Consider the following 27,644-nt stretch of genomic DNA (forward strand, 5'->3'; position numbering starts at 1 on the left):
GAGTGGAGCTGCGGCGAGGACATAGGACGGCTGCCATGGGCTGGAGGAAGCCCCAGGTAAGTGGATTTTGATTTTTCTTTTAGCTTGGATGTATCCTTTAACTACTATAAACTAAGAAGTTGGTAGTCAAAGAAATAATGCACCCACTTCACAGCCCTGTTTTTGTCATCCCAGGTTCATCTTCTTCTTCTCCAGCTCCTTAATTGCTGGTCTCATTAGGACCCCATCACATTATTTGGCTGTTTCTACTGTCCCTTGTGGTTGTCATGAGATGATGGTCCAATCACTGAATTTGCTGCAGGGCTACCTAGTCTGCAATTTATTTATTCCACTAGCAGACCCAAGACCGTTTAAAAACGCCGCCGCCCGCCGCATGTACTGCGCACGCGTGCACAACAGATGTGTGCGCACACCCGCCGCACACACACACACGTGCCCGCCACACATGCACGTGCGCACCTGCTCACAAGCCCGCCTGGCTCCCTGGCCCCATCCCTGTCCTCCTGTCTCTGTGAGGCTGGGTCTGTGCCGCGCACATGCGCAGTAGAAAAAAGCACGGACCCAGCTACACAGAGACAGAACACGCAGGGACACAGGGGTTTTATTATAGAAGATTCTATTAAGTATACCATGGCTCCACTGCAATGGTCCCTTCATAGACAGCCTCTCTGGAGATATTCAAACTCAGAGCACCTCCTGTTTCTTGCACTATAAGATTTCTCCTATTCATTCTCAATACAATGCAGCAGCCACTCCATAGCCAGGAATCTCACAGCCATACTGGGATTATTCCAGTGTTTTCAATAATAAGCAAGTAGACATTTGGACAAAACCATTGGTATTAAAACTGTATCACTGTAGGAGTAGCTGCCTTCTTCAGTTCCACCTTGCATTAATATATGTATATATATCTCTTCTTGATGCCAGACAAACAAGCTATATCAGATTAAAAATACATTTGAAAATGGTTTCATTTGAAAATCCACTTCTTAAGTTGATACTGAGCCCTTCATCATAGACAATTATGGTCTCAGTAGGACTACTATGGGGAACAAATACCCTATGTCATTAATTGCTGGACTCATTGATCATCTATAAAGAGCTGCTGTCTTCGCTTAGCTGAAGTATATCATTTAATTTGCATTAAAAGAGTGATGAATGTAAAGCCATATTAAACACCAAGGACACCCATAACTCTTACTTGGTTATTCCGTTTGGGGCTTGTATTTTCAGCTGTTTTCCAGTGCATTTCTTAGGATCTGCTATACAAGTGTAATACATATCATATCCTGATCTTATTTCCTATCATAAATTAACACGGCAAACATATACAAATTATGTTCCAGAGTGGCATATGAACCATCCCCCCCCCCCCCCCTGAGATGTCAAATGCCTGTTTGAACAACACAATGCTCCCTTCTTTTGTCACACAGGCTATGCACAGGGCCTGTATATGATTCCTCTAAAAATGTCAGTTACTTTGAACTGACCCCTAACCACAAGAAGTATTATCTCCAGTTGATTAAAGAGGAACTTTAGTGAAAATAATGTAATAAAAAAGTGCTTCATTTTTACAATAATTATGTATAAATGATTTAGTCAGTGTTTGCTCATTGTAAAATCTTTCCTCTCTCTGATTTACATTCGGACATTTATCACATGATGACATTTTTACTGCTGGCAGGTGATGTCAGTGGAAGGAGATGCTGCTTGCTTTTTTTGGCAGTTGGAAACAGCTGTAATTTCCCACAATGCAATCAGGTTTACAGACAGGAAACTGTCAGGATCATGGTCCTGACATCACACTGTGGGAGAGGTTTCACGACAATACTAGCCATACAGACCCCCTGATGATCCGTTTGAGAAGAAAAGCAGGGCTGTGGAATCGGTACAAAAATCTTCTGACTCCAACTCCAACTCAGTGTCTGAAACCACAACTCCGACTCCAGGCACCCAAAATTGCTCAGACTCCGACTCCTCAGTCTAATACTTAACAGGGCTGTGGATTTTGTACAAAAATCATGCGACTCCGACTCCTCAGTTTCTGAAACCACGATTCCGACTCCAACTCTGACTCCGGGTGCCCAAAATTTGCCCCGACTCCTTGACTCCGACTCCACAGCCCTGGAGAAAAGGAAAAGATTTCTCATGGGAAAGGGAGTATCAGCTACAGATTGGGATGAAGTTCAATTCTTGGTGACGATTTCTCTTTAAAGAGTACCCAACTGTAGTGGCATGAATTCCTATTGAAAGGGAAGTAACTGCAAGTCCAGGCCACCTAGGTTGGAAGAAGCTTTTAGCAGCTTTCACAGCAGAACATTTCCACAGCAAAACATTTCCAGAATACTATGTTTCTTATTGCTGCTTCTTCTTCTTCTTTCTTTTTTTCTGAAAACAACTGGTTGGTTATGATTAAACTAGCCCTAAAAGACTAGCTTAACCTCCTTGGCGGTAAGCCCGTGCTGAGCACGGGCTATGCCGCCGGGAGGCACCGCTCAGGCCCCGCTGGGCCGATTTGCATAATTTTTTTTTGCTGCACGCAGCTAGCACTTTGCTAGCTGCGTGCAGTGCCCGATCGCCGCCGCTACCCGCCGATCCGCCGCGTCGCCGCAGCCCCCCCCCCCCAGACCCCATGCGCTGCCTGGCCAATCAGTGCCAGGCAGCGCCGTGGGGTGGATCGGAGTCCCCTTTGACGTCACGACGTCGATGACGTCGGTGACGTCATCCCGCCCCGTCGCCATGGCGACGGGGGAAGCCCTCCAGGAGATCCCGTTCTTTGAACGGGATCTCCTGATCTCCGATCGCCGGCGGCGATCGGAGGGGCTGGGGGGATGCCGCTGAGCAGCGGCTATCATGTAGCGAGACCTCGTCTCGCTACATGAAAAAAAAAAAAAAACGTATTTGCTGCCCCCTGGCGGATTTTGCCAAACCGCCAGGAGGGTTAATCTCTCAAAAAAGAAAGTCTAGACTGACCAAAACAACTTGTGAAATTCTCCTAATAGCCCACAGACTCAATCCTCAACAAGCCATAAGGACTTATAACGTACCAGGCTTAACTTTACAGTTTTGGGTTTTTATTGTACATAGAAAAGAATACTAAAGAAAATGCCCTGTCGCTATGCGTTAAAGATCCTGAGCCTGAGTGAGAGGATAGTGAGGGATCCAAGAGCTCTTCTACTTGGTTTATATATGGATCCACCCTCTCCTCTCATCGTATCAATTTGGTCCAGATCATGTGTTTTTATGGGAGATGGGAAATCTTTAGTAGATGGGGTAATGAAACTCTACCTTCAATCTCCTCATGGCCTGAAAGACCAAATAAAGCAATGGTATGGTACAAATTGACCTATACTAAGCGTAGTTGTCTGGATACATTTCGATTGACTTGGCAACAATGGATCGACTATGTTGATTCACATAATGGGCTCGATTCACAAAGCGGTGATAACCCAGTTAAAGACTTTAGGCGTGATAACCATTTTATCATGCCTAAACTCAGTTTAGGCATGATAAGTTTAGGCATGATAAGTTTAGGTGTGATAAGTTTAGATAAGTTTAGATCGCAAAGTCCTGCGCGCAAAGCAGTACCATTAAACTCTATGCGATGTTTCACGCACCAGACTTTGCTTGCGCAAAACTTTTGATCAGCTGTGCACTGCGGTGCTAACCCAGTTGGTGCTATAGTTAGCATGCCTAAACTCATCATGCCTAAACTTATCACGCCTAAACTTATCATGCCTAAACTTATCATGCCTAAGCTGAGTTTAGGCGTGATAAGGGGCTTTTCACCAGCGTGCTAACAGTTTGCACCACTTTGTGAATCGGGCCCAATGTGTTGCAATTATCTTAGAGAGGTTGGACTTGTTAACATTCTATTTGGATATGCCCGTTCACTTTTGACTAGCTGTTTGTTGGACGCACTGAACCTTTACGAGGGTGGGGGGGTTTGGAATTTGGGAGGGGGGTGGGTTGTTGTGTGTTGTGCTTGTCTGCTTGTTCTGTAATATTTATGTTTTCTAAAAATGTAATAAAATTTTGCATAAAAAAGATCCTGAGCCAGCACATTTCATTGACCATGCCCAAAGTTGTCCTCTAGTACCTCCTCAAATGAGGCACTATGCAGTGAAGTTTACTGAGCATGTTACTACACATGTCATCAGAGTCCATCAGAATTTTCTGGGTATCATACATGATTCGATCAGAGAGAGATTTGTCTCTTGGTCGAATCTGCCCATCATCGCTAGATGTATGGCCACCTTTACATTTGTATTAGTGCAGGTTAAGCAGCTGCAGCTCGGAAGTGTAAATGATCAGAGATTTATTGTGGGGAGTACCGTATTTTTCGGACTATAAGACGCACTTTTTCTCCCCCAAAAATTGGGGGGGGGGGGGGGGGGGAGTCAGTGCGTCCTTTAGTCCGAATATACGGTAAATACTGTACCCTCCCCACGCACAAACACAAGCTTACATGTCCGGGCCCGCCTAATGCCTCTCTTGCATGGAGAAAGTGAGCGGCAGCTGCTTGTAGTCTCCCCGCAGCTTGCCTCTCTATCAACAGTGGACATCTGCAATGGGGGAATGCAGTGCGGGGGGGCCGCACAGTGGACATCTGCCAGCCCTCCCAGATCCTCTTCCATGTCGCTGCAGAGAGCAGACTGTCATTTAGCTGCTGCAGCTCCTGTTTTTTATCCTGCAGACTGAAGATCGGGGCTGGAGATGGATGCGGCGCTGTCCTGCCAGGGGGCTGTGGAGGTCCCGATCGGTACCGGCTCCTGCCCGCATCATGTGACCTGTCGGGTATCGGCTCTTGCCTGCTTCGATCAGCGGGGCTGTGGACCAGGCGGCTGTGGAGGGCGCGATCGTTACTGGCTCCTGCTGCATCATGTGACCTGGCATCGGCTCCTGCCTGCTTCGATCAGCGGGGCTGTGGACCAGGTGGCTGTGGAGGGCGCGATCGTTACCGGCTCCTGCTGCATCATGTGACCTGGTATCGGCTCCTGCCCGCATCGCGTGAGCTTGGATCAGCGTGCACCGCGCATGTGACCTGACAACCCAGGAACGGCTCTGACCGGATCGCGTGGTTTGCCTACTGGGGACAGGACAGCGCACCCTGCCTAACACGACCACCCGTGGAACGCCTCTGCCCGGATCGCGTGGTTTGCCACCTGGGGACAGGACAGCGCACACTGCCTCACATGACCACCCAGGAAATGGCTCCTGCCCGCATCGGTGATCTGCCTGCTGGATGAGCTGGGGACAGCACGCGACAAGTGACCACCCGCTTGTCACTGGATAGGTGAGAGGGGCCTCTCATTGCTGTACAGTAATTGTAGTGTAGTGTGATGGTAGCTAGTGCAGTGTTGTGTAGCTGCGATTGTAACTAGTGTAGTGTAGCTGTGATTGTAGGTGTGAGCATAGCTGGCAGTGTAGCTGGGAGTGTAGTGAGTAAGTGTAGCTCTGAGTGTAGTTAGGTGTGTAGTGAGTGTAGCTGGGAGGGCAGCAAGGGTTAGAGTAGCTGGGCAGTGTACTTTAGATATGGACAGTTTGGGGGGTAAAGGTCCATAAGGCGCCCCTGCACTGTAGACGCACCAGGTTTAGTATTTTTTTTCCCCCAATTTTTGCCCTCTAAACCTAGGTGCGTCTTATAGTCCAGAGCGTCTTATTGTCCGAAAAATACGGTCATTTTGAAATTTAGTTTTGATTTGAGTTTATGTTTAAGGCTTTTATTATACTCAAAATGTGTACTAGACCCCTGCTTGACACGTTTTGGTAAGTTACAGGAAAAAAAGATTATGAAAATTAACTGAAACACTTTTTGCACAGAAATCCAGGAAAAAAGTGAACGCCGAGTAGGTTAACTCTTACACCAGACCTGTAAAGATTTAGTAGCTTATCTTTGCACATTTGTGTTGGATTCCCAGCATAGTCATCAAGTGGGATTTATATAGAGACACAAGCAGTGACTGACACAGCAAAAGTGAATCACAATGAAGGATGGAGAAAGAGCATCAAATGATTACTGACACTGTGACAGATTCAGAGTGTCAGAGAAAGAATGTGATAATGCATGACTAAGGCTTATGTAAGCAGTACCCAAAACAGGTTATCTTGGTGCGCGCTCACATCCACTTTGCGCCTGCCCTGGGTGCCGCCACAGACTTAATGTTATTACATCTATAGTAATGCAGCGGGAAAAGCAGGAAAGCCGGACCCAAAATATCGTCTCCTTCCAAGCTGCTATGACTTGGTGGGGAAAGGTATTTAACGCTGCCCGGAGTTCCAACGGCAGCAGGGTAGGCCATCATTCGACTCACCCTGTGCCCAACTGACTGGGCGGCTGGATAATACGTACTCAGCACCTGAGACAGGTTATCTCAGTGCGCACACAGAGCCATGCTGCACCTGACCTGGGCGCAGCCATAGAGGCAATGTTATTACGTATAGCAGAGAAGCAGGATTTTAAATGTAAATGAGTTGCTGGTGATAGCTGGACCTCAAATTATTTCTCCCTCCGAGTTGCTACAACTCAGAGGGGGAATAGTATTTAATGCCGCTTAGAATCTCAGTGGTAGCAGGGTGAGCTGTCATTTGGCTCACCCTGTACCCTGGGTGGCTGGATAATATGTACTCAAAAGCACCATGTTAATTAAGGTATAAAAAGAGAACTAGGCCCAGGCCTACAGTGGATTAGCAAGTCAAAAAGGAGCTACTACCTCAGCCAACACGTGCTGAAGATAGGCCTTCGTTTAAGGCAACCTTATGGTGGGATACAGCAATAAAAAACTGGAAACAGGAGTTAATAACAGGTTATAAGAAACATGATCATACACTCTGTTTGGAAATATTGTTTCTCGTGTGTAAATCATAGTAAAACAGCAGACATTGACAGTCCAATCAAAGATGTATTTAATCAATAAACCCCACAGATTATAAGTAAGGGTAGGGGCAAGAGACAGGATGTTTGGTTTGGGACATGGCGATCTATGGGAATGACTGGAGGCCATTTTTTCATTTTTTTCAGGTTTGGATTGGCTGAATGGTGTGATGTAAGATTTCCACTGCACCACACAGCCCACTGAAGCCGGATAGATAAGCCCCTGATATCTATCTATAGATAGGCTGTCCCCAGAGTGTCTTTGTAGTTATGCAGGTAGTACTTGTGATCATTATATTTTCTTGAGCCCTGTCTGTTTTCTGTGCATCTTACAGGTTATTTTAGCTAAACGATAAAGTAATGTCTGTATTAGCCACTAGACAATGTAATACCTGTAATATTTACATCGTGGATTTTGCTGACATTGACTGTGGGCATTTTAATTTGTTGACCATTTCTTGGCATCTGTCACATCTGAACCTTTTGTATAATGATATTTCGGTGACCACATTCTTCACTGTTCTAGTCATCCCTTTTATTTGAATGTTAGGTAGCTGTTATGAGGTATGTTGAATTACTTTTATGTTTATATTTCATGTTACAATATAATTTCCAAATTGCTTATAACTTGATAAAAAAGCCAAGGCGATTCTAAACCACTGGCAACAAGGGTTACGTTTTGATGAACCTTTAATTGGATTGATGACTTCTGCTGTGTAAATATGACTAGAGTTACAATTTTCAAGTTTGGTTTCACAGCGAATTTTCCCCAATCTGTAAGGGAGATTCTTGGGAAATCAGCAGCCAATTTTGCCATGTGGCCATGTGAGGTGAGAATGAGGGTTTACATTTTCTGTGTAAACTGCAGTATTATAAATTACACCTTATTGATGTTAGCAAGATCTTTCAATCAATTTAGCCTTTCATGTTGATTCATTTTCCATTTGGTTTGTCTAATCAAATATGCCAGCTTTACAAAACTGATTTGTCAGATTCATTCGGACCGAGTAGAAGTTCAATGAAAATCTTGAGAACTTGCCAGCAACCACCCCAATTGGGACTGGTGTGCTATGCAAACTACTGACTTGTGGGTATAATTAAATAATTAATCCTTATTAATTAATTTCTCTACAATTGCTTCAAAATCTGTAATTTCCATGTGCTCAGACCTAACAAAGGCCCTATCTGTCCTAAGTGAGCCTGGACAGTCTAAGTAGCAGGAGCAGGTGCCACCACCTGCCTTCTGTGCACCCATGCCTGCTTCCATTGTACTAATATCAAACAGAGCTGACTGCCTCCTCCTTCACTTTCAAGTGTATCCCTTTCCTCCTGCTTCTGATAGGTCGAATAGCTCTTTGGTACTCCTTGGCAGCCTTTGAAGTTACTCTTGTCCTGCAGTACGGATGCCCTTGTCTTCAGAACTACTCAGGAACGCGAGTTGTTCCGAAGGCTGTCTGAGGAGCACTGAAGACCTAACAATTCAAAAAAATTACTGTAAACCAGGGATGACGCAGGAACCTCACTACAGCTTTTCTTTAATAATAAAGAGGCCTTGCCAGGTTCAGGAGAAGCAGGCATGGGTGGACAGATCAAAAATTGTAGTCACCCAATCAGGCTGATGACTAACAAATAAGGAGTTTAAGAGGCTGGGCAGGAAATTAGAGCAATATTTAGTTAGAAACTAACTTTTGCTCAAAAGTTACTCCTCAAATTGAAACAAATCATCTGCAGCTTGTCATCATCTGTCTTGTCTCAATGTTCTGATGACAAGAAATATGTAAAATTGGGGAGTTAGTTTCAGGCTCAGTGTATTGATCTGCTGTGCTTGGATTACATCTGCCTGCTGTCCACACTGCAGATAGAAGGAACAGATGGAACTCTCTGAGAAGCTTGCACATGCCCAACTAGAATTAGTAATCCCTTCTGAGCTTGTCCTCTGAGCATGGCACATTGTACAGGTATACAGGCATATTCACAGGTAGAGTAGGACTCACCAGAGAACAGCTCATGTTGTCATTGGTGAGCCCCTCTGGTTACTGAAGTAAGCATAACCCTGTTTTTGAACAGAAGTGTTTAGAAAGTCCCTGATTATATGCAGAGTCAGCATTAGAGCCAATGCCCATAATCTGGGATTTAGATCTTAGACAGCCCCTGTTGCTATGAAGAGGCAGCTGTCAGCTAAAACATATATTGTGCAGAGGACTAATTTGATATTTGATACAGTGTAAATAGAGTCTAGGAATGATCAATGAGATGCAAATCATTTTTCCTTGCATTCAAATTTCAAGTAAATGTTATGCAGCTTGAACTGGGACCAATAAAAATTGACAGGAAGTTATTCTGATTGGTCTAATTTCAAGCTGCATGTAATTTACATAAAAACTGAATACAAGAAGAAATTATTTGCATCTCATTAATCATCCCTAGAATAGATCTTTACCATCAGAACTATTTATTTTATTTAATGTTACTTTAACCATTTCTGCCGCTGGGACATGAGCCTCACATCCACAGCAGCAGGTGCTACAGCCGCAGGGACACACTAGTCACGTCCCTGCAGTTTGGGGAGCTGTGTGCGCGATCGTGCGGTCAGAAGCCTGTGATCACGATGTTGCCGGCAAAAGGGGGATTGGCTGCAGGGGACAAAAGTCTCCTGAGCCAATCTGTTCTTGCCCGCCGAGAATAATCACTGTTTTCTCACCGATGTCTACCGCTTACCACCGCCGATCGTTAGATTAATGAATGGGAACTTCCCCATTCATCATTCATCTCCCCTCCAGGCCACCGTGATCACAGGCATCAATGGATGCCTGCGTCACTTCCTTAGTTACATAGTAACACATTGCTTCCAATGTAGTGTACTTGTTGTACGCGTATAGGAAGTCCCTTGTGAGGACATCTTGTGGCCAAATAGTAAAATTACACCTACAGGCATTAGTTACATAGTTACATTGTTTTCTAGTTGAACTCGATGGACATATGTCTTTTTCAACCCAAATAACTAAGTACAGCACCAGCCTGCTCCCTCACATATCTCCGTTGATCCAGAGGACGGCAAAAAACCCTTACAAGGCATGGTCCAATTATCCCAAAAAAGGAAAAAAATTCCTTCCTGACTCCAGATGGTAATCAGTTAAAATACCTGGATCAACATCACTGGGCATTACCTAGTAATTATAGCCATGGATGTCTTTCAATGCAAGGAAAACATCTAAGCCCCCTTTAAATGCAGATATAGTATTTACCATAACTACTTCCTGTGGCAATGCATTCCACATCTTAATCACTATTACTGTAAAGAACCTATTCCTAAATAAATGGCTGAAACGTTTTTCCTCCATGCGCAGATCATGTCCTCTAGTCCTTTGAGAAGGTCTAGGGACAAAAAGCTCATCCGCCAAACTTTAATACTGCCCTCTGATGTATTTATACATGTTAATTAGATACCCTCAATGGCGTCTTTTCTCCAGACTAAATAAACCCAGTTTATCTAACCTTTCTTGGTAAGTGAGACCTTCCATCCCTCGTATCAATTTTGTTGCTCGTCTCTGCACCTGCTCTAAAACTGCAATACCTTTCCTGTAATGTGGTGCCCAGAACTGAATTCCATATTCCAGATGTGGCCTTACTAGAGAGTTAAACAGGGGCAATATTATGTTAGCATCTCAAGTTTTTATTTTCCCTTTTAATGCATCCCAAAATTTTATTAGCTTTAGCTTCAGCGGCTTGGCTTTGAATACGATTATTTAACTTGTTGTCGATGAGTACTCCTAAGTCCTTCGCCAGATGTCCCCATCTGTAGCCTGTTTATTTTGTATGGTGTTAGACCATCGGTACGACCAAAATGTACCACTTTACATTTTTCAATATTGAATTTCATCTGCCATGATTTATGTGCCCATATAGCCATCCTATTCAGATCCTGTTGCAGTGTTCTCCCCAGAAATTTTTCCCAGCTGGGTGGCATGAAATAGTAGCCGGGTGGCATGAAAAAGTAGCCGAATATTCTTGAGAGATTGGATCGTTTTAGAGAGGGTTATGTGATAGTAGGGGGAGACCTGAACTTCACTCTGGATCCTCTCCTTGACAGCTCTAAAAGCCATTCTTCTGTTACATATAAATCATTAAAGGCTGTGAAGGGAAGGATCCTAGATATGCAGTTGATGGACGTAGGGAGGATTTTTCATCCCACAAATCGTGATTATACCCACTTCTCTGCTCCTCACAATGTGTACAATAGGCTAGATTTGTTCCTGATCTCACATGCACTCCTCTCGTTTCATGCCTGCTCCTCAATCGGATCTCAGACTTGGTCTGACCATTCACCAGTTTATCTTGAGCTCAAAGATATCTTCCTAAAAAAAGGTAATACTTCCTGGTGCATGAGCACAAAATTATTTAAAGATCCAAAACATGCCTTGCATTACTCACAGGTGCTTTCAGAATATATTTCCCACAATTGTACTGAAGAAACCGGCCCCAGCTCTGTATCCATTTGGGAAGCACATAAGTGCGTTCTTCGTGGCGCCATGATCCAGATGGGGGCCAGATATAAAAGAGAGAGGAATGCACAGATAGCCGAGATATGGAAAGACATTAAAAAACTAGAACTATAGCATAAACAAACTCTGGCAACCCAGACCTTGACACTTTTCACAGAGAAGCGTAAACAGTTGCTACAACAGTTTGAATTTAAGAGGGTTGATAACTTTATGAGATACCGTGCTCATTTATATGAATATAATAATAAATGTAGTCGTATTATGGCCAGATCCCTTCGCATGCGTCAGAACTCATCCTTTATCCCAAAAATTCTTTCTCGTTCAGGTTCCCTAAAGGTTAAAACAGAAGATATTCTCCTTAGCTTTCCATAAATATTATTCTGAGTTATACAATATAACAGGAACACTTGATGACAAACCTGAGGAGTCTGTGAGCCTGATCATTGACAGATTCTTGGATAGATATAAACTCCCTTCTCTAAACACTGAACAACTCGAATTTCTCGAGTTTCTCGCTACAGTGGGGTCCCTCCCTAATGGTAAATCACCTGGCCCAGACGGATTTTGTATTGAATATTACAAAAAATTCAAAGCTACCTTATTTTATTAATATTATTTTATTATTTATTATTTTATTATATTAAAGCTACCTAGTCTTTATTAAAGCCTTTAATGCTTTATCTGTCACTTCTCCTCCCACTCGTGATATGCTACAGACTCACATCACTGTTATCCCTAAGCCGGGCAAGGACCCCCTGTTTTGTGCTATTTATCGCCCTATTTTTCGCCCTATTTCGCTTATTAATGTAGATTTAAAAATAATGTCAAAGATCTTGGCCAACAGGCTCCAAACGGTTATGCCATTACTTACCCATACAGACCAAGTAGGCTTTTTGCCCGGACGCGAAGCCGCCGACAACACAATCAAAACCATACTGTTGATGCAGTCTGCACAGAGAGCCAGGAGCCCTACCCTCTTACTTTCTATAGACGCCGAAAAAGCGTTTGATAGGGTTTCCTGGCTCTTTTTGCAGAGGGTATTTAACTCTAGAGGCATAGCTTCAGATATGAATTTTTACCAAAAAGTGTTCGCCTTATATCAATCTCCTACTGCAAAAGTCAAGATCAATGGTCACCTCTCTGATACGATCCCTGTACACAATGGGACTAGCTCTCCTGTATATATTGTATATGGAAGTACTTTCAGTAGCAATTAGAACTAATCCGGACATTAAAGGGTTGAAAGTTGGCACCAAAGAATATAAATCTGCTATCTATGCCGATGATCTACTGTTATTTATAACTTCTCCTATGACCACCTTGCCTTATTTACTCAAGGTTGTGATGGAGTTCGGCTCACTGAGTAACTATAAAATCAACACTTCTAAATCAGAGATCCTAAATATCAGTGTGCCCTCCAATCTACTATCCAAAGGGCCTTCCCCTTTGTTTGGAGACCACAACACATTACATATCTCTGGGTTTACCTGTGCTCGGACCTAGGTAAATTGTATGATCTTAACTTTGTCCCTCTGCTGCAGACTCTTGAGAAAGATGTGGACTCTTGGGGGTCCTTGGCTCACTCTTGGATGGGCAGAGTGAACATCCTGAAGATGAACTGTATGCCCCGTCTATTATATCTCCTTCAGACTATCCCAATTTCTATTCCTTCCATATTTTGGAAGAGGTTTTCTAAAATGATGTCCCTCTATGTGTGGAAATCCAGAAGGCCTAGAGTAGCGCTGAGCGCCTTACAAAAACCTAAAACAGAAGGCGGACTGGCGTTGCCACACCCCAGAGCCTATTACTCAGCAGTACACCTTAACCGGATTATTGAGTGGACTCATAATTTGAGAAATACCCAATGGGTAGAATTGGAAAGAGATATTTTAGGTTATGCCCCGGGTGCAGGATTATGGGTATGGCCTACACGTCGCCCCTCTTTCTTCCCTGGATTATTCTCCTTAACCCGAGAAACATATAAAGTCTGGGACAAGTTACTCTCACAACACCGCATAGCCACATACTTAGGGCCTGACACTCCAATTTGGGATAATCCCTTATTCCCACCTGGCCTCTCCCAATCTAACCGTCTTCAAAAACTTACTTCTTCCACTCTCAAAACAGGTATGGCAGAACGACAAACCAATAACACTGACCACCTTGATTGGATTATCTAGTGATCCTGATGAGGTTTATTTCGAATATATACAATTATCCCATTTCCTCAAAAAAGAAACCGATAAAGACTTCTCAACTAGATCAGTGTCAGACTTGGAAGATATCTGTTTCTCCCACCCCCCTGTTGAACATAGAATTTCATATCTTTATAATCCTTTACTCTCTCACTTTTGTGACAGTATCTCCAGTTTTAAGACAAAATGGCAAAACAAACTGGGAATTTCAATCTCTGATGCAGAGTGGACAAAGTGTTGTATTTTTGCTCATAAGTTTTCTCTCTCTCGGCCCGGGCACAGGAGAATGCCTACAAAATCCTCACAATGTGGTATAAGACTCCAGAAAAACTTCACAAATACAATCCCAGTATACCAGACCTCTGCTGGCGTTGTGGCAGTGAGGTAGGTGATATGATCCACATATGGCATAGCTGCTCTAAAATTGTTCCCTTCTGGACAAAAATTTGCAAGATCATTGCAGCCAATAGTAATATTAAAGTTAACAATGACCCAGCACACACTTTGCTATTAAACTTAGCCTGCCCTATAAAAGTTTACAAAAAATCATTAATTCGCCATATCCTCACTGCAGCACGCCTCACTATTACAAAATTATGGAAATCTTCTCAATCGCCATCTATCCAAGATTGGAAAATAGAACTGGATGCACTAAACAATCAGAACAGGTCATTTTCTTGGCCTCGGACAGTGAAGAGAAATTTAACGTACTCTGGAGAAGGTGGGAATTGTTCGTGCTTTCTGAGGAGAGCCAATTCTTGCTGACTGACCAACCCGGCTAGACGGTTGTTCTATCTGCGGGGCAGCGGGTGTACGACTAAGCGGAGAAAGACGTGGCTGAGGCTTTAGCCACGTCTTCCTCTTGCTTCTTTCCCTTTACTTCTCTTTTTTCTTTCCTTTCTTTCTTTTTACTCTCTCTCTTATCATTAGCTAATCTCGCTACAATGGGTTTAAGAATTTTCACCGTAACACAAATCTAAATAATTGAATCTGATAATATTAACTCCCTCTGATCATTATCTTGCTTCTACATGTAACTTCGCAAAATTATTTTTTCCAATTTACCCATTAGGAGTTCTCTGTGTGGGTACGATGGTGGTCAGGAGTCAATGGGACATAACTATCAATGCCATATAAACACTCCTTGACAAATGTAATGATCAACACGCTGTCTGTATAAGCGATAACTACCTTTTGTAATGAACCCGTTATGTATCTTATATATCTTTTTCCTTTCTGTATTTCATGCTTTACTGTATGTTATCCTTGAAAAATTCTCTGAATAAAAATCATTATATTCAAAAAAATATTGTCACCAGACATTGTACTAGTGATATAATTTAAATGTTGCAATAACCGGGACAAATGGGCAAATAAAATGTGTGGCTTTTATCCACAGAAGAAGGTTTAATTTTAAACTATAATGGCCGAAAACTGGGAAATAATGATTTTTTTTCTTATTATTCCCGTTAAAATGCATTTAGAATAAAATAATTCTTAGCATAATGTACCACACAAAGAAAGCCTAATTGGTGGCGGAAAAAAACAAGTTATAGATCATTTTGTGGTTATAGGTAGTAATAAAGTTATTGGGGAATGAATGGGAGGAGTGCTGCAATGTGAAAATTCCTCTCGTCCATTAGGTGAAAACAACCCACGGGCTGAAATGGTTAAGCAATATTGTTTTTTTTCTTTCTATTTTTTCTTTGCTTCAATGAGATTGTATTGAGGTTAAGATATGCAGACAGCGTGTAACGGGAGTTCATTTACAGCAGCAGAAAGCATAAAAAATGTACTCAGAAAACACACAAACATTTAATTCTATAGCCTATTCTGTTCTTATTAGGTAGGTATTAGGTATTAGGTAGCAATAAGCTTGACTCATGCTCCAGTCTATAGACACACTATTATTTAAATTAATTGGTTACCTACACTTGTCACTCTCTGTACAAGCATAAAACAAATATATCTCCTTGTATACATACATAACCATTTTTTATATCCGCTTGTAATTGCATTACCCACATTTATCTCCCTGTTTACCAGCATAAAACAAACAGCTTTGCTTGTATACCTAACGCCTATTTATGTCCCACTGTAATTACATTACCATCCACCTCTTTCTCTACTGGAATAAACCAAACACCTCTAATTCTTCATCTATACATAGCACATACTTACCGCTCTCTAAGGGCCTGAGCCCAGTTGTGCGCAGTTGTATCCACTTTTCAGTTACACATCAATGTTACAGATGATGAAAAGCGGACAGAAGTGGGCACAACTGCGTTAGTGGGCTCAGGCCCTTAAAGTGGATCTAAACTCAGAACTTCCTGTCTGCTCTAAAAGATTAGCCACAGCATAATAACCTTTAGGGGAAAAAATGTCATTACAATTTATGGAAAGCCTTAAAAAAGCAGATGTTTAAATTGATTTCACATTCCTGTGAGCTTGCTGGTAGCACAGAAGAGGTTAAGTTTTACTGTTTACTTTATCAGAAGAGAGCCACTGCTCTCACAGAGGAGATCGCTCATAATACACACCATACAATTTTCTGGCAGATTTACCTGCCAGATCAATTATTTCTAACATGTCCAATCTGAATTTTGATCGACTTTTCGATTTTCCGATATTTTTCTGAATGATTTTCATAAAAGTGAACGGAAATTGATCGAAAAAAGGATTGCAATAAAGATTAGAAAATCGAAAAATCAAACGAAATTCAGATTGGACATGTTGGAAATAATCAATCTGGCTGGTAAATATGCCAGAAAATTGTATAGTGTGTACCTAGCATCACAGCTCTCATCCACATCTTCGGACACTCTGCTGTGCCTTAACGCTGACCGAACAGAGCTGAAAATTTATTGAACAACTGTGTTGAATAAAGACTTTTAGTTGTGAGCTTTCCTAGAATTCGGGTCCGCCTATGGAGCTATAAGGAGTGAGCTCGAACTAAAGTAATATTAGAAGGCTGCTGCTATTACTTTTTGAATTACGACAACTTTCCTCTTAACTCCTCCACATTCATGTCAAAAGTGGCCGTTATCTTACTCTTCCGAAGCTGGAAATCAGACAACAGGCAGTTTAAAGCACCAGCCGGAGTCAAGAATATGGAACTTTCTGAAAATGTTCTTTGTGAATTTAAAGCAATTTCAAGGTATACTTATCTCCCTTTGTGCAGGCTTAAAATCTCAAATAGGAATTTCTTATTTTATTTCCACTCATGGAGACAAAAATAACTCCCAATTTTACAGATCATACGGAAGAATTCGGAATTCAGTCTTCTGAATTTTTCTTTTTTTAAAATTTAAAGTAACACTATACATTTTTACACACTAGGACACAGCCCATGCCAGAAAATTGTTTCATTAATTAAGTGGAAAGAAAACATGCAATTTTTCTTCTTTAATCTAAGTACCACTTTTAAAATCTCATTTATGCTTGTAAAAGGACCATAAGATTTATTATGGTGGCAATCAGTGCTTTAACCACCCAACCCTAATTAGCCTAACTTGGCAATCTGTAGCATAGTTCTCATGAATGGAGTAAAGGATGGCCAAACTCCACACAAATGTTTTCTTTTTTTCTTTCGATTCAATTAATTAAACTCAATCAATGTTGTTGATTGATTGTACTCTTTGAAAAATCAAACCAATGCACCATATACTATTCAATCTTTTTTTCTAAAAATAGATTAGGCTTTCAAAAGATCGAATTTCTCATTGATCCCCATAAAAAATACACACAATTTTTCTATACAATCAATCATTTTATAAAAAGTGACAACAATCTGCTGGCCTAATATAGCCTATTGTGGTCATCGCTATGAAAGTGGTAAAGACTGCTTTGCTATTTTATGCTGATCATCACAAAAGTGTCAATCACAAATAAGTGGCCATCCCTAATAAAAATGGCAGTAATTTAAAGCGGATATCCAGCCTATAATACAAATTTAACAACAATAACAATAATATTTATATAGCGCTTTTCTCCCTGGGGACTCAAAGCGCTGTGACCCTGCATTATGCCGTCTCAAAGGCTAGGGAAAAGAGGTGAGTTTTTAGCCTTTTTTAAAGCTGTCCAGAGAGGAAGCCTCTCGTACTGATTGTGGAAGTGAGTTCCATAGAGTAGGGGCTGCGTAGGAAAAGGCCCGAGCACCAAATGTTAAGTGTATCCTGGGAATAGTCACCTTTATCTTGTTGGAAGAGCGGAGGGTGCGTGGAGGGGCATAAAGTTCCAATAGATCCGCTATGTATTTGGGTCCCATGTGGTGTAGAGCCTTGAATGTCAGCAGGCAGATCTTAAAATTGATTCTCCATTTTACTGGTAACCAGTGAAGAGTTTGCAGTACTGGGGTGATGTGTGAGCTGCGGGGGGCATTGGCTAGGAGTCTGGCTGCAGCATTCTGTACTAGCTGTAAGGGGCGCAGAACCTATTCTGTAGATCCGATGAACAGGGCGTTGCAGTAGTCTAGGCGGGAGGATACAAATGCATGAACCAGGGCAGGTAGGTCTTCAGCTGGGATAAGGTGTTTGATTTTCGCTATATTTCTTAGATGGAAGAAGGAAGACTTTACGACAGCTGATATCTGCTGTTTGAGTTTTAGATTTCCATCCAGGATCACCCCAAGGTTTCGCACAGAGTCTTTATACTGTACAGTATCTCCCCCAATTGCTAGTTTGAGGTGGTTTACAGGATCCTCTACTCCCATAAAGTTATAGTTATGTGCCCGGCCTTCTTCTTGTAAATCAGTCCCAGGGTCCGTGTCTGGCGACTTCCAGTGTGTAGCCACACCCCTACCGAGTAACCTCATTTGCTCTATCTCGAGTAAAGAAAACAAATGGAATTTTTCATTGGTGGTGGTGGTGGTGGTGGGGGGGGGGGGGGGGGGGGCTACACACCAGAAGTCGCTGGATATGGATCTCCAGGACTGATTTAAAAGAAAAAGAACGGACAGGTAATTTTAACTTTAAAGGACAAAGAGATTAGGTAAATATGGTGATATAGTAAAATAGTAAAACAGATGCAGAGGCCCTGGCTAGATAACTTCACCGGGGTGCTCCAGACCCAAAGAAAAGACTTTCAGACCATCAATATTAGTCGAAAAAGCAGTAAGGCACAGCCAGGATAAAAACGACACTTTAATGAATCACTTTAAAATCCAGTTCCATAAATACATAGGCAACAATGGAAAGGGAGGGAGGAATAAGCAAGGTTCAGTCGACAGCTGTTTCGCACCCTCAAGAGGGGCGCTTCATCAGGACGATTAGGTAAATTTGTATTAAAGGCTGAATCTCCACTTTAAGCTGATCCACACAAGGTTCATTAGCTTTAGCTATATGTAGATAAACTAGAATTTAGGACAGACAGAAATAATCTTCTCTATAGCCAATATTTGCTCAATAATGAGTTATGCCTAGTACACATGCACAATAATCTTTGGCCAAGACCATTGTCTAGTGTGTAGAGCTATCCTACAGTGTCGTTTAACGTGTCATTTAGCGATCTATCTCAACAAATGGCTACATGAGAACTAATGAACAATTGCATCACCTTCCTTTGTTTTGCACTGTAGGAGACCACTCTATTGTGCACTGCTCGTCCTCTCTCTAGCTAAGCAGCATGTCTGTACAGTGCACATTAGGCACTGATTGTTAAGGGAGGCATTAACTGAACATGTTTAAAAAGCTTTAAACCCTAAAATGCCTCATAAGATAAGACAGTGAAAAATGACTGTTCACTTAGTTATTTATCCAAACAGAAACACAAGAGAACCACACTGTGAATACAGGCATGATCACCTCAACCTGACCACCCCTGCTCTGCTGCCAAAGGATTAACTCTTTGTGGCCAGCACAGCAACACTACAGCTCTACAGTCTCATCATCAGTTCCTGTCTAGATCCTCACCATTAGGTACAATAAAGCATACCCTCTCCAGTGTGTTTGTACAAAAAGCCATGATAAATGACTTCGTATTGCATGCAGTACAGGGTGATAAGAGGTACATTTGGATTTTATGAAGTTGCAGTTCTGGCCACAAATAGTTAATCTCTCTTGCCAGTGGTCAGAAGAAGGCTGGATCAGTTAATCTACTTTGTTCTGGGGAAGGAACTCACATTCTTCTTCAAAACAAGAAGCTACTGAATACAGCTTGTCAGAAAGCAAACAGGTATTGTTATCATATAATATTTATATAGCGCTTCCGCAGCGCAGTACAGAGTACATTAGAGGGGCTCACAACCTAATCCCTACCATAGTCATATGTCCACCGTAGTCTAGGGCAAATTTTATTGCAAAAAGCCCAGATGTGCAAAAACTTTGTGCATTGCTAATTACTACAAATGTACTATCATATGCATTAAAAATGGGTGACTGAGATAGGGTTTTACAGATCAAAAGAACAAAATATCAAAGGATACCAAAAAATATCCTTTTTTTCTGACTAGGAGGGGGCCTGGCTAGCATCTGAGTCTCACTTATAACTGAGTAGATATTGCAAACTCCATCATGAATCCATCTTCCTCCATGTGAGGGCATTGCTACCTTACCTAGCAGGAGATAATAATAATACGAACATTTGTATAGCGCTTTTCTCGTCGGACTTAAAGCGCTCAAGAGCTGCTGCCACTAAGGGCGCGCTCAAGAGGCCAACCCTGCAATGTTAGGGAGTCTTGCCTTAAACTCCTTACTGAATAGGTAGTGACCCTAGCCAGGATTCGAACCCTGGTCTCCCATGTCAAAGGCGGTGCTCTTCAGATAGGGATGAGACTGTCATGCATTTGACAAGGACAATTGGAAAAGTCAAAAGTGGTTTTGTTGTCCCCTCATCATCCTTCTGTGGACTAACCCTCCAAAGTTATGGCGGACACTATGGGCTGGCATTTACCAACCTGAAATGGGACAATAGTTTAAACGGTTTTCCAGGTGTGGACTTTAATAATTCGAAAAAGTACTGCCGGGATGTTTTTAACAATACATTCCTGCTTACTATAAATACATCAGAGCAGGAAAGAGGTGCTGGCCTCCTTCCTGATCTAATGTGCTGAGCACCTCTAGGGACACAGAGGTGAAGGCCGAGGCACACTGAACTTTGATTGATGTGAAGCTCCGCCTAAGCATTGTGTTTACTATAAATACATCGGCACAGGAACTTCACCTTTTATTGAGTAAGCAAAGTGCCACTACAAATGGTGGGAATTCCCCCTAGCGAATTACTGTACAGCCTTAGCTGACTGTGCACCATGCAAGCACATGGCTGGTTTTCACTTTGTAAATGTGCGTATATCATTTTTTAGCATGCATAACTTTGCTGGTGTAAATTACCCTCCCTGAGTTACTCCACTGATGATAATAGCACACTGCACAGAGGAATCACCACAGGATCTTCAGTCTCGCAGACCGACCGAAAAATGGTAGATCTCCTCTATGCTGAGTTGCACAACAGCAAAACTTCACGAGGCAGCATGACGGCTAACCGACTGGCACTCTCGGCCTGCAGTGCTGGGGTCCCAGGATCAAACTGCACTCAGGACACTATTTGCATGGAGTTTGTATGTTCTACTCATACTTGCATGGGTCCTCCAAACTGTTTTATCTCTGTTATATGGTAAAAGCATACTGCTAGGCTAATCAGATTTTCCAGAAACTGGTAAGAAATGAAGGTAGGAACATAACACTGCAATTTATGGTAAGGTCAAAAGACTAAGCCCCTGTGATGAACTATTAGCTACATTAACTATTCAATGTACTCCTGAAAGTACTTCTGAAATGTCTGAGCTATAGAAATGCTATATAATAATCACAACAGATCAATTCATTGTTTTTTTTCTTTTTTATATGTAATATAATAACAGATTCCTACATACCACTTTATGACTCTTCCATGTGGCTGCCATCTCGTGTATAACTCTTGTGAAAGCACATTTGGGTGCTCAGAACAAGGATGGGGTGCAACCAGTCAAGTCAAACACTGCATACAGGACTCCCAGTCATTTGGGAGGGGCAGAAGGATGCCTGACGGTGCTCACGCTGTGCCTGAGCCCCATAACAACGCTTGCTGCACATGATTGATTTTCTAAGTGCGCACCCATCACTTCAGAGCAAATCTCATATAATATATTAAAAACATTCACCTCCATCCATGTAATATACTGTATAATAACCCCCAATCCCACTTCCACTCTATACAGTCATTCAGTCAAAACATTATCTTATTGTCTTCTATGGACAGGAATAGCTAACAGCTGCCTAGTAAATATACAACTTCTACAATCTCTAGAAACATCAAAGTAACAGTGAGTAGTATTTGGAAATGGGGTGTACAGAAGAATTAGAAAGAAAAAATGGGAGAGAAAAAAAGAGAATGAGAAAGAAAAGAGAGAAAAAAAGAGAGAAAGAAAGGAGAAAGATAGAGAGAGAGAGAGGAAAAGAAAGAAAGAAAGAAAGAAAGAAAGAAAGAAAGAAAGAAAGAAAGAAAGAAAGAAAGAAAGAAAGAAAGAAAGAAAGAAAGAAAGAAAGAAAGGAGAAAGAGAGAGAGAGAGAGAGAGAGAGAGAGAGAGAGAGAGAGAGAGGAAAAGAAAGAAAGAATGAAAGAAAGAAAGGAGAGAGAGAGAGAGAGAGAGGGAAAGAAAGAAAGAAAGAAAGAAAGAAAGAAAGAAAGAAAGAAAGAAAGAAAGAAAGAAAGAAAGAAAGAAAGAAAGAATGAAAGAAAGAAAGGAGAAAGATAGAGAGAGAGAGAGAGGAAAAGAAAGGAGAGAGAGAGAGAGAGAGAGAGAGAGAGAGAGAGAGAGAGAGAGAGAGAGAGAGAGAGAAAGAGTGAGATGGGAGAGGAGAGATAAAGAATGAGATGAGAGATATATGGTAGAGGAGATAAATAAAGAGAGAGATGGGATAGGAGTGATAAAGGGATAGATGGGAGAAAAGAGGAATAGAGAAATGGGAGGGGAGAGATAAAAAGGGAGATGGGAGAGATGAAAAGGGAGACGGGAGAAGAAATATAAATAGAGAGATGGAAGAGAAGAGAAATAAAGAGAGAGATGGAGGTAGTAAAATAATAAATAAGGGGAGATAGAGAGAGGGAAGAGAAGAGAAATAAAGAGAGAGAGAGGTGAGAAGTGAGAAATTATGAGGGATATGTAAAAGAAAAGGAATAAAGAGAGAGAAGGAAAGAGATAAGCAGGGAGAGGAGAGAGTAAGAGGGATATAAAGAGGGAGATAAAAGTGGGTGGAGGAGAGACAAATCAGAGAGCAAGAGGGAGAAAGATGGAGAGAGAGAGAGAGAGAGAGAGAGAGAGAGAGAGAGAGAGAGAGAGAGAGAGAGAGAGAGAGAGAAGAGAGAGAGAGAGAGATGTTAGAAGAGTGAGAGAGAAAGAAGGGGATATAAAGGAAGGGATGGGAGAAGACAGGAGAGGGTAGAGAGGAACATTGGGAGAGTAATGAGAGTGATACTGGTAAGAAAGAGACAGGGAGATAAAAAAAAATAACAGATGGGAGAGGTTATAGAGATATGGAGGAGCAAGAGATATAGAGAGGGTGGAATAGAAAAAAGAAACACAGAGAGGTGGGAGAGTAGAGCGATAAAGGGAGGAAGAAAGATGGTAGTGGAAAGAGTAATGTCAAGAGAGAGGGAAGAGAGACAGATATAAAGAGATTATAGAAGAAGAAGAAGAGTGAGAAGAGATGGGGAAGGACAGAGAAAGTGATATAAAGAGAGGTATGAGAGAGGGAGATAGGAAGGGGGGTCCAGTAAACATTTTATTTTTCATACAAAAAAAAAAAAAAAAAAAAAAAAAGGAATGCACAACAAACTAAAGGGATCTAAGTCAAAAGAATGCACACATTTCAGCTGTGAGGAGAATTCACTCACTTGGCACTGAAGGACTCTGGCGCATACAAACAATAAATTCCATCAAACACATTGCTTGCACACCCTGAATATAGGTTATACATATTATGGCTCTGTGGCCGGATAAAGTGACGTGCCACATCCTCCTCTCAGAACAGCTGGACTCTCCATCAGTAGAGCAACATTCCCCAGATCAGCGGAGCTGAGCTTTTCTCTGCTGTCACATAGCTCCAGTGTTCATCATTACTACACAGTATACACACACAGATACTTCCCAGAAAGAAACACACCAGTGTCTCACTCTCACCAATTCTATCCGACCGGGTTAGGACTCCGAGAAGGGTGGAGCAGGAGATCCATGTCCAAGAGGAATCCCCCCTGCCATAGAGTCCACCGAACTTCCAGATCCCAAGTCACACTGCTCAGCCAAGCACAGCACTTCTCTACGGCTCTCTCTGCTCGCTGCCAGTAAAGCTGAGCTCAGCTGCCCATCCCCAATGCAAAAAGATGCTGAACAGCAGCAGCGGCTCTGGGATAAAGTATCACTCAGATCTTCTAGGCGTGACACTGTTACAATGTAGCTCTGATTCTCGGGGACAATAAGCTGACGTTGTGAGAAAGCGGGCTTCCCCGGCATCCGTGCAGACGTGCGCGCTCCTAGCTCGTCCCCAGCAGCCCACTATGGATGGGACGGAGCATGTGCAGCATTTCTGCTGTGCACGCTTATTACGGTTTCCCAAGTGAGCTTGGGGAGAGACTTGCAGCCAGGCACTGCTAACAACATTATGGGCCAGGTATACACCTTACTTTGTCATTGTGCTAAATTGCCTGGGCACAGAAAGATGAATTGAGCTATTTTTTCAAAAATGGGACAATTCATCCAAAGACAGGGACAAGTCCTAACCTGCTTTAGGGCCCTTTTCCACTTCTGTAAACGGAACACAGCCGTTTTGCTGATTGCAATGAGCACTGTGATATCGTGTAAATTGTGGTGCTTAATTCCAACTTGTGTGTGAGAGTCGCAATCGTTGGGCTGCGCGGTTCTCGCCGGGATTGTTGTCCGTTCCCGGCAGCTTATTACAGAATCGTGGGTATTGGAAATTGTGGGTTGTGCAACGCAGTGCGATTGTGGTTGCGATCGCGCTTCCCAGTGGAAAAGGGCCCTAAGTGCATATAAAGTTATGGTGGACACTAATGATACAATCTTTTTTTAATCCATTCTTACCATTTCTATGTAATGCTGGGCATACACGGTTAGATAGTTCTTATCAATCGAGCCGCTGATGGTTCGATTGATAAGATCCAACCTGTCCGATCACTGCGGCGGATCGATACCGCGCTCGATCCCCGCGGGCGGCAAATAGAGAAAAACGAAGCGCTTATAAGAAGCGCCTGCGGGGACGAGCGGGAATCGATCCCCGCGCACGTGCGGACGACTTGTGACGCGCCGGCATCAAGCTGCTGGCTCGATACCGGCGCATAAACGAAGCGTGTATGCCCAGCATAATATAAGGGACTGCCTAAATGATCCATTCAATTCATTCACTCACTCAATTTATACTTGCAAAGATTTGGTAAATTTGGATAAAAAAAAAATTGTATCGTTAGTGGCCACAATTTGGCTGAACACGTGAGGTCTCCAAAGTTGTAAACGTTTTGAGGACTTTTTAATGGGTTTGTGTTTTTTCTGCATTTTTTTATTCGTTTTTCCATGTGCGATTTTTAATTGCGTTTGCATACATTTAAGTGCATAGCATTAAAATATAATGGAAGTTTTTCCCCCTACACAAACACTGAAACCTGAACAAACACAAGAAAAATCTTTATCCTGGCAAGAAAAATCACAAGTGGCCCCTAGGTATACAATGTATGTGTGGCGCTTATAGTGACACTGAAGCGATAAAAAAACTTATGATATAATGATTTGTATGTGTAGTATGGATACTTAATAATACATTAGTAGCAAATAAAATAGTCTCATATAGGGCTCGTTTCCACTATAGCGAATCCGCATGCAGGCACCGCATGCGGTTTCGCATAGTCAATACAAGTGGATGGGATAGTTTCCACTTGTGCGTCGTGCGGGTGCGTTTTGGCGTGCGGGGGAAATCTGCACGGCAGAGCCGTCAGATTTCGCGTGCGGCAGGAATGCGGACGAATCGCCCGCAATGCTTTTAATAGGGAAATCGCATGCGGCTTTGTCTGTGCGATTTCGCATGAAATGCAATGGAACTTTGCACAGGCAGTGACATGGTTAAATTCGCCTGGCTCCTTGCCATGCAAAATCGCGGGGAAATCCGCATGCGGAAACGCATCCGCATGCGATTTTGTCCGCAGTGGAATCCAGGCGATTCCGCACTGCAACAGTGGAAACGAGCCCATAGTTTTTTTTATAACATTACATCCTTCTCTAATATTTGCAGTTTACACACTACACTCAGCATTCTAAATGATTTCACAGAGCAGGCTATTGAACTTTTGAACTTTCCTCTGCAGAAAAAACAAAATACAGTGACAGACACTTGAGATAATAAGCTTCAGAAGACAGAGCTCTCTGCGACCTTGAAAGTCTCAGAGCTCACAGAAGCTCCTTTGCATAGATAACAACTGGAGTTTCTTAAAGAGATCCCAAGGTGGGTTCTAACAATGCTATCAGCACACAGAGGCTAAGTCTGCTTATAATGCCCAGCCTCTGTTGCTATCTCGATCCCCCCTAAGTTCCCCCCGCGTTCTGCTATGCCCCCATAAATCATCAGCCGAGCTAGTGACACACAGCGTGTCGCAGCCGGGGGTTTACATCTGCAGCTGTCAGTCTCTGCGTTCCCCCGCCTCCTCCATAGCCCTGGTCCCTGCCCGCGTCCCTTCCCTCCAATCAGCGGGGAGGGAAGGGACGCGCGTGTGGACAGGAGCTATGGAGGAGGCGGGGGTGTGCTGAGACTGACAGCTGCAGATGTAAACAGCCGGCTGCGACACGCTGTTTGTCAACAGCTCGGCTGATGATTTATGGGGGCATAGCAGAGTGCAGGGGGAACTTAGGGGGATTAAGATAGCAACAGAGGCTGGGCAGTATGAGCAGACTCAGCCTCTGTGTGCTGATAGCATTGTTAGAACCCACCCCAGATTCTCTTTAACTCTTCCTGTACTGGAAACAATATTAGACTCATATCTCTGCTGCTATTTTTTTTATTTTGTAGCTGTGCTACACATGCAAATCATTATAGCATAAGTTTATTTTCACTTCAGATTCCGTTTAAGTAAGATGCTAAGCAGCACAACTGCCCTAATGTGCACCTAGCCTTAAAGTAAACCTTAGATAAACAAAAATATAAACTTATACATACCTGGTGCTTCCTTCAGCCCCCTTCAGACTAATCGGCCCCTCGCTGTCCTTCTCCCCTGCCCAGGGCCGGATTACCGACCAGGCAACAAAAGAAGTCGCTTGGGGTCCCATTCAGAGTCAAAGGGGCCCCATCAGCACATAAACCAGCCCCCGCCATCCTGTCAGCGGTGGCTGGATGGTATAATGGTTAAAGGGACTCTGAGCAGTGGAAGAAACTATGGAAAGATGCATATCATTTTAAAGCTCTCTTTCTCTTCTTTCCAACGATATATAAACCACCACCCTATGGCTTTTAGTTTTCGCTATTTTCACGATTGAAATCGCGGCCACAGCAATTTCGATCGCGAAAATAGCAAAAACTAAAAGGCGTAGGGTGGCAGTTTATCTATCATTGGAAAGAGGAGAAAGAGAGCTTCAAAATGATATGCATCTTTTCATAGTTACATCGTATTACACAGGACAACTTTTCTCCAAAGTCGGCAGCTCGATTCAGCACAATGCAATGAAATATAAGGAACCCAGGGGGATATAATTACAAACATCATGCTGGTAGGTGTGAGGATGTAATTAATTAGTTGTGGGTATGCTTAAAGGCATACCCACAGGCACTGCTCGGAGTCCCTTTAAGGGCTCTGCCTCTGACACAGGACACCAGGGTTCGAATCTCGGCTCTGCCTGTTCAGTAAGCCAGCACCTATTCAGTAGGAGATCTTAGGCAAGTCTCTCTAACACTGCTACTACCTATAGGGCTCGTCCTAGTGGCTGCAGCTCTGGCGCTTTGAGTCCGCCAGGAGAAAAGCGCAATATAAATGTTATTTGTCTTGTCAAATGATGCCGTGCGCTGCTGATTGTCTTCAGAGCCAGGCTCTCCTCCTAGGTCCCCCTCC

At 42.8% G+C, this 27,644-nt stretch overlaps 1 protein-coding gene across 3 annotated transcripts in view; it reads right to left on the minus strand.

Moving 5' to 3' along the window:
- The window catches only part of C7H3orf70 (chromosome 7 C3orf70 homolog), a 188,052-nt gene extending 164,093 nt beyond the window's left edge, over positions 1-23,959 (minus strand). The window contains exon 1 of one of the 3 annotated variants that reach the window (XM_068245066.1): positions 23,725-23,959. The gene's annotated coding sequence lies outside the window, so the exon portion shown is untranslated. Of the gene's footprint in view, positions 1-23,438; positions 23,521-23,707 lie in introns of those variants that run through there. The other 2 variants (XM_068245067.1, XM_068245068.1) reach the window with 2 other exon arrangements.
- Positions 23,960-27,644: the final 3,685 nt, after the last annotated feature.

This window comes from Hyperolius riggenbachi, chromosome 7 (genome assembly GCF_040937935.1).
Source record: "Hyperolius riggenbachi isolate aHypRig1 chromosome 7, aHypRig1.pri, whole genome shotgun sequence".
Taxonomy (NCBI): domain Eukaryota; kingdom Metazoa; phylum Chordata; class Amphibia; order Anura; family Hyperoliidae; genus Hyperolius; species Hyperolius riggenbachi.